At 45.4% G+C, this 11,015-nt stretch overlaps 1 protein-coding gene and 1 pseudogene across 1 annotated transcript in view; one reads left to right on the top strand and one right to left on the bottom strand.

Moving 5' to 3' along the window:
* Nucleotides 1–11,015, bottom strand: part of Atp2b2 (ATPase plasma membrane Ca2+ transporting 2) — a 355,181-nt gene that overhangs the window by 324,547 nt on the left and 19,619 nt on the right. The window lies entirely within an intron of this gene.
* On the top strand, nucleotides 7,414–7,892 carry LOC101696539 (small ribosomal subunit protein uS19 pseudogene; annotated as a pseudogene).

Raw genomic sequence — 11,015 nt, 5'->3', positions numbered from 1 at the left:
TCCCTTCCTCTAAATGACAGAGACCCAAGGTATCTCTAGGGAGATCTGCTCACCACTGATGTCCTCACATTCTCACAATCTCCTGTCAAATCCACCACTGCAGCCTCAGACCCCTGAACAGGCTTGAAGGAGCTTCCAGTTCTTGTGCAGTGTGGGGAATAATCAGGAGGGGACAGTGCTGAAGTTAAAGCTGGAGGTGTAGAGAAACTCTTGTGCACTTGCACAAGGACATGTACAAAGGAATGCTTGTTGCAGCTTTGTTATTGTGAAACTGTAGGAAATTCCTCCAGCAGGAGAAAGGACCGATATATTGCACAGCAGTATAAGATAAACTAGTGCCTTATGGATTTCTGTGAATGTATCCTCAAACAACGAGTTGTAGAAAGATACAGCACGGTGCCATTTACAGAAAGTTAATATGCATCTGCTGCCTAGGAATGGTTTCTCCATGGTGGGGAAAAGGAGATAAAATGAGTGAGTTGGAAGGTTCAATGCTATCAATATTGTTTTATTTCTTAAGCTGAGAGTGAGTACATGGTGGGAGAATGTTAATGGCATGTCAGCTCCACAAGAGATCTTTATCTGCTCATTGCCAGAGGCCCAGCATCTAGAAAAGTGCCTGGCACCTAGTAGGTGGTGCTCAATAACCATTAGTGAATGGAGGATGCCGGTTATATTATCCTCTGTTACATTCTAACACATATCTTAAAAAGAAAAGGCTGAAGGTCCCTTGGCACTGGATACAACCAGATTGCAGCAGCCACTCGCTCTACAGCCCTGGGGGAGATCTCTACCCTGTTCCGGGTCTGCACTTTGCCATCTGTAAAATGAAGACCTCCATGGCTGGTCACAGTTTCCTCTTCTTGCAGGTGTCTGTGGTTTCCTGAGGATGACAGAAGCCCAGGGAAGTGGAAGTTGGGCTGTGTGTGGTTTACCAGACTAGTGCCACTGAACTCTCTTGCTGTGGGATTTACTCCTTTCTTAAGCCTCAGGCTTGCAAGGCTTGGGCCAGACTTTCTGGAAGGCACGGTGTCCCATGCCAGCTCTAACCTGAGTGGTAGGATGTTGGGCAGGGCATCCATGTGACTGTTATCCATCCTCAACATGCCAGACAGGGGCTATGGCCTGTGTGACATTAGTCTTACTCACGTCCTCCAAATACAAGGAACAGAGTGGTACATGCTGATCCTCCTTCATGGCTGGCAGAAACTGGCATGTACATGCTCATGCTCAGCAGAGCTCCTGGGGATGTACAGGTTTCCTGGAGAGCAGTGGGTGCACTTCCGACGCTGGCCTCCTCTGGACTGGGAGCCCCATCAGCAGATTCCCTCACTCTCTCCAACACTCCCTGAGTGCACATCCCTCTTCAGCACCCACTTCCTAGAGGCCTGGCCCCAGGCCACTGTCCTTACAGACAAAATGATTGAAATTTCTTTTTGCTATACACTGGCCACCTCCCCATTTCCAAGGTAATGTCATTCCTGTGCACCCCCATCAAGCTTCACAACCAGCTGGGAGGTAGCAAACATCTGCTTCACATCTAAGAGGACTCCTCCGCAGAGAAGCAAAGGGCCCACCACCCACTGGACTAGTTGTTCACACATTCATGAGCACCTGCTGGCCTGCTGGGTGCAGGCCCTGTGGTCCTCAAGATACAGATACAAAAAGAGAATTTACAACAACTAATAACATTTGCCAAGCACAGTTATTATACACCTGCTGCATTCAATCTTATAAACTCCTACAATCCTTATGCACACTATGCAAGGCAAGGTGCTTATCACTGAGCCATTTATCACACCTGCTATCTACCTCCCAAGACCTGTAAACTTCACTATTCTGTTAAATTTGTCCCAGAATTTTGGGCATTTGCAGTTTGGTATAGGAAATTTACGATGTCCAGGCACACAGCTGGTATTCATAAAGTACTTGTCAGATGAGTGGATGAGTGACAGTGTTGTAGGGTGATTACAGAGACCTGAGGCAATCAGGGAAAGTTTCCCTGAGAACAATGTACTCCAGCTGGCAAACCACTAAGCACCTGAGCCAGGACTCCACATCCAGACTCCCATTCTTTCAATAAGCCACACAGAGTGCAAAGTGATCACAGGCCAACAGAAGGAAACGCAAGGGAAGGGGTCTGCCAGGAAGGACTTCTCATCTGCCTTTACCCCTGGCTTTAAGATCCTCCCTGTCCTGCATCTGATGGCAACTTTGGGCCACTGACTCCCACTTTCATATTATGTGTTAGGTCCGAAGCAATAGTCAGAGAGGGACAGCTCAGATACTGGCTAAGAACACTGGCTGGCTCAAGTTCTCAGGTCCCCCATTTACCTTGGAGAAGGGACTTCTCTGCACCTCAGCTTCCTCTCCGATAATGTGAACACAGTAATAGTGCTTGCCTTGTGGAATGACTAAGTTCTTGTTCACCTGGCACCATGGGAAATGCTTAGTGAGTGTAACCTATTTTTTAAATTAGCATTCTAATTGGAGGGGGGCGGGGTTCTGGGTATATAAAGCAGCTGTGCGAAAGTCCACAGTGGGGTATGGTTCCTGTCAACCTGAATACAGGAACTTCCAACAAGGGCAAATGCAAGTCTGGGTGGGAGTTGGGTGAACGAACCCAACAGAGACATCCCAGAGTCCCTTCTACTTTATCTAGCCCAAGGTGGAACAGATGCCTTGGGACCATTTGTTCCATGAAGGATGGGAGCTGGAAGGCCTCACTGGGTCGGGTCACAAGTCTGGTGGCTTCTGATAGGACAATCACAGGGATTGAACAGGGCCCACAAAGCAGTTTTGCAATTGAGGAACAAGAATTAGGACAGGAGGCCCACCTATTAAAGGTGTGAGTGATATATGTGCACCCATGTTTATAGCAGCACAGTTTATAATAGCTAAATCTTGGAAACAGCCCAAATCCCCATCAACTGGTGACTGGATAAAGAAGATGTGTTTTTTTTATAAAATGGAGTACTACTCAGCCATAAAGAATGATAAACCAGAGACATTTAGAGCTAAATGGATGCACATTGAGGCCATACTCTTAAGTGAAATAAATAGGACACACATGTGTAAATACCAAATTGTCTCTCTGGTGTAAGAAACTGCAAGTGTAAATGAGGACCAAAATGTATAATAGATAATGTGAAATAGGAAGAAAAGGTTCAAAGGGAATGAGGAAGTAGGGCGGGGGTGGGGGAAAGGAAACTAGGGAAAGAAAAACTATTAGAAAAGAGGGAAAAAATGGAAACAAAACTTCTGTAAATAGGAAGGGGTGGAAAGGTGGAAGGAAGGGAAGGGAATGGGAAAAAACAAGAGCCAAGATACATCATGTACAGGTACAAATTCCCAATGATGAATGTGATCATAATGTATACCTAAAGTGTACCACTAAACTTATGGGAGAAAAAAATGGTGTGTGCAGTCCTTCTATAGACTGTGGAGTGCTGTGCACACATTAGCCCTCTTCATGCTACTTGAGATGGGAGCTCAAAATGAGGAGTTACTAATTATAATCCTATAAATGCCCGATGAGCATTTCCTTTGTGCTCTTCACCCCATTCCCTTATCTGAGCCTGACAGCCCATCTGCCAGGGAGGCATTATTACTAGTTCTAGTTTATGCACTGGTAACTAGGCTCAGAAAGTAAACCACAAGGGACAGTCCTGGGAACAGAACGCAGGTGTGTGTGTGCTCTGGGCACACTCAGGGCCTGTGCCGAGTGTAACCACACTCTGTAGTCCCTCAGATGACCAGAGCGGGCTGTGGGAAAGACCAGGAGGGAAGATGGGGCTGTGAATGATGAGTGTGGAAAATTTCCTCACAGCTCAGGAAGGCAGAACCCAGGCAGGGCTGGTGAAGATGAATTTTGCTGGCTTTTTGCTACACATTACTTCTGGTGAAATCCAGATGATGCAGAGATGGGGTAACACGAATGTCAGCATTAAAGTTCCCTGCAAGCGGCACAGTGCCTGCCTGGGCAGGTCTGAGGTTCTGAGTTTGATCCCCATACCAAAAAAAAAAAAAAATGTTCCCTGTAGGTCCCTGGAGCTCCAAGGAGAGGCGCTATACACCAGTTCGATTCTGTTAGGAGATTGATGGTAAACCACTCAAGACTATGTGTCTCAATTTTACCTATCTCACTTTGACCCAAAGTCTTATTGCTTGGGTTATAATCTTTATTAGATTGTCCTTCTGACACTTTGCTTTTTCCAGAGACCTCATCCACCCTTGTGGTGAGCATCTCCATCCTTTGCTCATCTGTCAGGAGCAATGCTACATAATTTTAGGGAAAAATCATTTGGTTAGCCTAGTTCTCCTGCCTACAGCCCAGCTATGGAATTCCGAGACATAATTCCATTTTGGCCTCCAGTCACAACTGAGACCTCAATGATGCGGTGATGCTGTGATTCTCCAGGACAAGATTACACCAGCTGAAGATATCCTGGGAGGAACAAAATCTTCATCTACTCAATTCCTCATTGTTCTTGGATTGTTACATCTTGTTCAGGTGGATGTACTGAACTCTCTGCAAGTCATTTGTTACATTTGTTTCTCCTGATGGACTGAGTACTGAATAAAAGGTGCAGTAAGCTGGGGGCTTTGGTCTTTGCCACCCAGAGCAGCACTGATCAGACCCAAAGCTCAGCTTCTTCTCAGTCTCATTTTTCTACCTTTCCTGTATAATAAGTTAATTTGCCTTGTGCTGCTGTGGCTCGCAGGAGACTAGGACTTACTGCAGAGGTTCTAGTAACATCCCCTCCCCTTTCCCTGTTCCCTACACTCATCCAGTGGAGCTCCAGGAAAAGCTGCCAATTGCATACCTCCCCTGTACTCAGGCCACTCGGATGCGCAGATGGCCCAGGCCTGGCCAACCGCAGTCCACAGTGATTGGTCTACATGGAGGGCATGCTACCTAACCTGGACCAATACCAGTCCTTCCATGACATTTGCCTTGGGGGTAGAGAGAAGACTCATCTTCGTCTAAGTTTGTGAACTAGCTGTAAGAACCACCTCAAATTAGCCCAAATTACTCTTAGCCAATTGACCACCAAGGGGAAAGACTCTCTGAGAATGGAGCTAACACTGTGTAAAAGGAGAGGTGACAGGAGAGGAAATCAGAGCCGAAGTAAGACCTGGAGCCTCTGGGCTCATCTGTGCCTGATGACCTCATACATGTACTTTGCAGCTGTGTGAACCAAGAAATTCAGTTTTTGCTTAAGCTAGTTTGTGTTGTGACCCAGTCCCCAACAATTCAAATACCACCCTCAAGGGATTCATCAATTAATGTATTAATTCCAACATTCTGGGTATAGCACGGCAAGCTATCTGTCATAATGAAAATTGGGATGAAGAGTTATCATCAATAGTCTTTCAAAGGAGCCCAGTCTTTGAAGACACTTTCTAAAGAGAAGGGTTCAGCAGGTCTGGATGGAGGCTCAGCTTTAGGAGTAGGTTTAGTGAATGCCAACTATGGCAATGATTGCAACAAGGGCGACAATAGCAACAAATTCTGGTCAAGTTTATGCAACAAGTTCCAAAAGTGCTGTGGTCCATTGGAAGGCTATTTTATTTGGGACAATGACAAAATCAAAACAGCAGTTGAAGTTCTGCTGTTATGAGTACATGTTGGTCAGGATGGGGGTTTGTTTTGGAGAGAACAGTGGAAGACAAGCAAAGCCTGAGAGATCATGAGCTCATGAATGTGCCCACTTCCCAGAGAATTAATCAGAAACTGAAATAACTTTGGAACCATCAAGACCAGGTGACAGACTCTACATACAAGGTTTCTTTACCTGAGGTTCTTCTCTTAGCATCAATTTCTTCTTCTGTGAAATGGAGGCATTGCTTACTCACTGTTTAATCCCCAGGCCTGCTGTGAGGATCACATGAGGAGCTCTGTAAAGGGAAAGGCTTGTTTTCTAGCACAACCGAGTATCCAGCTGAAGGGATAAAATTGTTCTCTGGAGTCAAACCAACAAGTATGCTCACTGGGCCCAGATGGGTTGTGAAGAGGCACAGAACAGAACAGATTATCTTCAAGATGGTAGCTGAGCAAGCAAAGCGAAGCTGTGTGTTTTGCAGAAATGACTCTTGGAAAGCAAGTACTGCTGGCATCCCCTGGAGACTGGCTGAGGTGCCCACACTTCACTGTGAGATTAGCAGACCTCGGCTACAGGTCCCTTACCTACCTGGGGTAGGGATGGCATAGGTACCTGTGAAGACGCACAGCCCTGTGAGGGCACACAAGCGGGGGGGCTTCCATCCAACTGTTTATCCACTCACAAGAGTGCTACAGGCACTTTCGCCCAGAGGGTGGATCTCTTCCTAACAGGCTCCAAAGTGTTTTACAACCTAGTGCACACATACAGGCACACCCATGATCCCACAAGTGAGTGACAGAAATAGGGACCTATGTGTGAACCTTTGTGATGGACACATCTTTGACAACCAGAATCCTAGTTGCATTCCTCAATGACTTCTCTTGTAAGCCCCCACAGAAAGGCTTTCCACTTCTAAAAGTGAACTTCTTTTTAAGTGACACCTGGGTGTCCAAGGTGAAGACTTGGAATGAGAGCCTTCTGTTAAAGAGACCCAATAGACCAGTGGCTGCTTTTAACAAGTCCCTCTTCTCTCGTGTCTGACTGCAAAATGCCGATGCCATTACTTTCTCCCTTCTGTGTGCTAGGTGCTCACTGCTTTCCCACTCCTCACAAAACCCTATTTCACAGAGGAGCAAAGGAAGGACAGTTTGTCACCAGTCATTTCTGATAAATGAAACCAAAAACAAGTGATATGAGGCTGGACTCGTGGAAGCCACTAGTTCTGGAATGCTGGGTTGAGGGTGGGCTGTGTTGCAGATGCCACCTGATTATGTCCTTTTTAAACACAGGAACACTGAAACCCATGAGGAGCCTGGGATGTTACAAAGGCATGGGTGAGGAGCTGGAGTCATCCTGAGAGCACATAAGGTTCTAAAAATGTAGGGCTTGGGGCCAATGTGCATCACGTGTGAGCCAGAGGCGTATAGAGAGGTGCTGCCACACAGACAACCTCCTCATACACATTCACCTTGGGGATTAAGAAGCATGAGTTGGGAGGTCAATTCTGCCTTGCACTTGCTGCTGTGAGCAGCCATATAACCTCTCTGCACCATGGTTTTCTCATGCATAAAAGGTGAATGATACATACACCTTCCTCAAAGTGTTGCTCTGAGGATTAAGTCAGATAATCCTCATAAAGGAGTAGCACACTGTGTGGCACCAACTAAGTGCTCAAGCACTGTTAACTTATGAACTTGGTGGACTGAGGAAATAAAGTGGTGTTGGGTTCAAGCCATCTGCCTGTTACTAGTTATGTAACCTTAGAAATTATAGCAGTCAGTTTTTCCAAAGAGCTGATGAGGTGGTGGAAGTGGAACAGAAGGAGCAGCAAAGCTTCCACAAGTTTACCTACCACAGCATGGACCTTGATCAGCTGCTGGACATGTTCTATGAACAGCTAATACAGCTCTACAGTGCACGGCAGTGGGACAGCTGAACTGTGGCCTGCAGTGGAAGCAGCACTCACTGTTGAAACCCCTACATAAGGCCAAGAAGGAAGTATCACCCATAGAGAAGTCAGAGTGGTGAAGACACACCTTCAGGATATGATCATCCTGCCCGAGATGGTGGCAGCATGGTGGTGTCTACAATGGCAAGACCTTCAGTCCATTGAAGATCAAGCCTGAGATGATCGGCCACCACCTAGGTGAGTTCTCTATCACCCTGAAGCATGGTCAGCCTGGCATCAGGGCCACCCATCTTCATACTTCATACCCCTCAAGTAGCCACCTGGCCAATAAAGACACCACTGTCCCCCACCAAAAAAGAAATAATAGCAGTCGATAGCCATTATAATTGAATACTTTCCATGTACTATATTAAATACTAATGAACAAGTGATATTTTATATATTCATATACCTTATATATTCATTTTGTATATTCACTAATCAATAGTAAATATATTTAATTAACTTTATTAATGTATATTCCCTAAATTTCACCACAACCCCTATGAGGAAGGTATTAAGTGCCATTTCCATGTTAGAGGTAAGGGAGGTTGGGTTTTGCTTCAGTTGACCACTTTTCTGCTTCCAGCCTCCAATTCTCCAATTATGAGCAAGGCCAGTTTGCACCTGCTTGCCCTGTGGGTTTCCTTGGAATTCCAGAAGAACTCCTCAAACCCACAGTTCCAGAGAGCAGCATGGATGGGACCTGTTGACAGACACCTGCCATCTTCTACTGAGCTCCAGCCTCAGAGGGTCCCATGGCCAGGCAGGAGGCAGGGCCCTGGCCCTGAGGAGCTTTCCGAGCACCCCCACATGGGGTATGTCTTCCTCCACTCAATACTCTTCGTGGTGTCTTTCCTCTAATTCCTATAGTGCAAACTTAGCAGGGCAAGCTTTTATTCTGAGAGAGCCCAGCTTCACTTTAGTTATTAATTTGTCCCTGTGGATTTGTGGCAAATGACCCAAGTCCTCCATGAGAGCCACCAGAGAAAGAAATTTCACTCTCAAAGATGACATGAAGGCAAACAACCTTCCACATTGGCATGACTCATCCCGCATCAAGCCAGCTCTACCCAGGAAACCCAGCAGAATCATTTTACAAAACTCTCAAAGTGCTTCCTCACCAAAACACAGACATTTGACTCCCTAGACATCGGATGGGCCAGGTGGAATGCTTGGCAGAACTAAGGGGAGTTGCAGTGAGGACTTACTGGGGAACAGGCCCAGAAGGTACTGGCCGAAAAAAGGCAAAGCAAAGCAATTCAGGACATATATTTCCATATCTCCATATCTCCATCTCTCCTTACTCTTTTCACTGTACTGGTGTGGGAAGCACTGGGATATGATTATTCCACTGGGTGGGAGGCTGAGGAGGAGGGCAGGTCCACATCTCATGGACAGATCCAGTTTATGTTCTGCGTAAGGGTTTGACCAAGGCTGTCAATCCGTTTGTTAGCACTATTCCTCTAAAGGGCTTTCTTAAGCCTTCTTGTCATTCAAACCCTTGAGTTACCTGGTACAGATCTCAATATCTTCTGCCAGGCCCATCACCATGGACCATCCTGAGCCTCTCAGAGTAGCCTATGAGTCTGGTAGGGGTTTGGGGAAAGTGAAGGCCTTAGGATGAGTCAAAACAAGGTTCAAGACTCACCTTTGCCACTATGGGCTCTCGAGAAGCCGCCTCTCTGCACCTCAATGAACTCAGTTATGCAATGGGAACAATAATGTTCCCATAGAATTGTCAGTATAATTATAAACAACCTTTCCCCAAAAATAAAATAACTCAGTGTTTCCCAGACTTAGGGATGCCCTGGACAAGTAAAACTAAAAAAAAAAAAAAAAAAAAAAAAAAAAATTAGTTCAGTCAATCTAGGATTGCCAAAAAAAAAAAATCAGACTATGGCCTTAATACTACAGAAGAAAGGCCATTTTAACACAGAAAAAGTAGGAGGTCATGATCTCAGTACAAAGGAGCGTCCTTTTCCTCTTACCTTTACTGGAGTCCCCACCATTCTCCTCATCCTCTGCATCCTGCCTGGGACCTAATCCAGCCATAAACCAGTACCACGCTGGTCCTTGCTCTGTTACCAGGAAACCACTAAGGTGATACAGAGCCTGGTGGATATTAGTTTCTTGCCTTGTTTGCCACACTCTGCCATGTTGTTAAAGTATTTGGGGTACATCTTCCCCTAGCAGTGGGCTTGTACAGGCAGAACCCAGGTACCCAAAAGAGTAGGCACTCCTTGAGAGTGAGATGAGCAAACCAGAGAAGGGAAACATTACAGAGGAAGTGGAGACAAGTCCCAGGGTCCTGCAGAGAGATCAGAAATGAAGGGAAGGGTACAATGCTAGTCCACTCCCCACCTGAACTTGTCCTCAAAGGGTAATGTGTTTTGACCCCAAGGTTCAAGGTGGGAGGCAGTCAAACCACAACCATAATGCTCATGCCCAAAGAATACAATTGTTCATTCTGAAAAGACAAAGTGAAAAAGGCACTGCAAGAGAGCCATACCACAGTGGTGAATTTGTATACTATCTGGGTTTGACACTGACAGGGGCAAATCTTTGTTTCTCCAAGGAGGTCTTTTAAAACTGGATAAGAGGCACAATATTCAACCCAGTAGGTCAGCAGCCATTACCATGGGAGGGTACCAGAACATCCTCCCAATAGCCACCACTCCTGAGCACATACACATGCTGGCATAAGCAGCGGGAGTGACAGATAGAAAAGCTGATGTGGACGTATACTTCCATATCTCTGTCATTCCTTACAAGAGCTATGGCTCTTTGATGCATAGCAGAAAGAAAGAAAGAAAGAAAGAAAGAAAGAAAGAAAGAAAGAAAGAAAGAAAGAAAGAAAGAAAGAAAGAAAGGGGAAGAGAGAGAGAGAAAGAGAAAAGAAAAAAACCAAAAACATACACACAAAAAAATAAAAAACAACAAACAAAAACTACTACTCTGTCTCCATTTTACAGATGGAGAAATTGAAGTTTCACTTGACCTAATCACTCACTAAAGCTCTTGTGCAACTTTAAATTCTCTCCCCTTTGATGGTTAAACTGCAGGAAGTGGTGTGTAATACTTTTCCCAGAATGACCCTCAGAGACAGAAAGTGACTTTGATGTGCATGGGGCCTGTCAATGCTGAATGGGGAGAAAGAAAAGGAGGCAAAATCAGGTCCTAGAGGAAAAGCATTCGCTTAATGATGGGAAACCAGTGATTCTCACCTGGGTATGAATTATGTGTTGAACATTATTTTTGGTACCGGAGATCAAATTCAGGTCCTTGCACTTGCGGGGCAGGCAGCGGAACCACTGAGCTAAATGTATTGAACACTCTTAACCCCCAAATCCACAATCCAAAATAAAACCTGAAATTTTTTAAGGTTCACATTTTAGAGCATTTTGGATTTTTTTTTTTTTTTTTGCTTAAATTCTTTCATTGGTACATTTTAGGTATAC

Source organism: Heterocephalus glaber, unplaced genomic scaffold (assembly GCF_053883595.1).
Source record: "Heterocephalus glaber isolate CG9 unplaced genomic scaffold, H.glaber_assembly_v1.0 deba00000122, whole genome shotgun sequence".
In the NCBI taxonomy this organism is placed as follows: Eukaryota; Metazoa; Chordata; class Mammalia; order Rodentia; family Bathyergidae; genus Heterocephalus; species Heterocephalus glaber.
The sequence above is the reverse complement of the archived record's forward strand: the minus strand, read 5'-3'. Positions and strand labels throughout refer to the sequence as shown.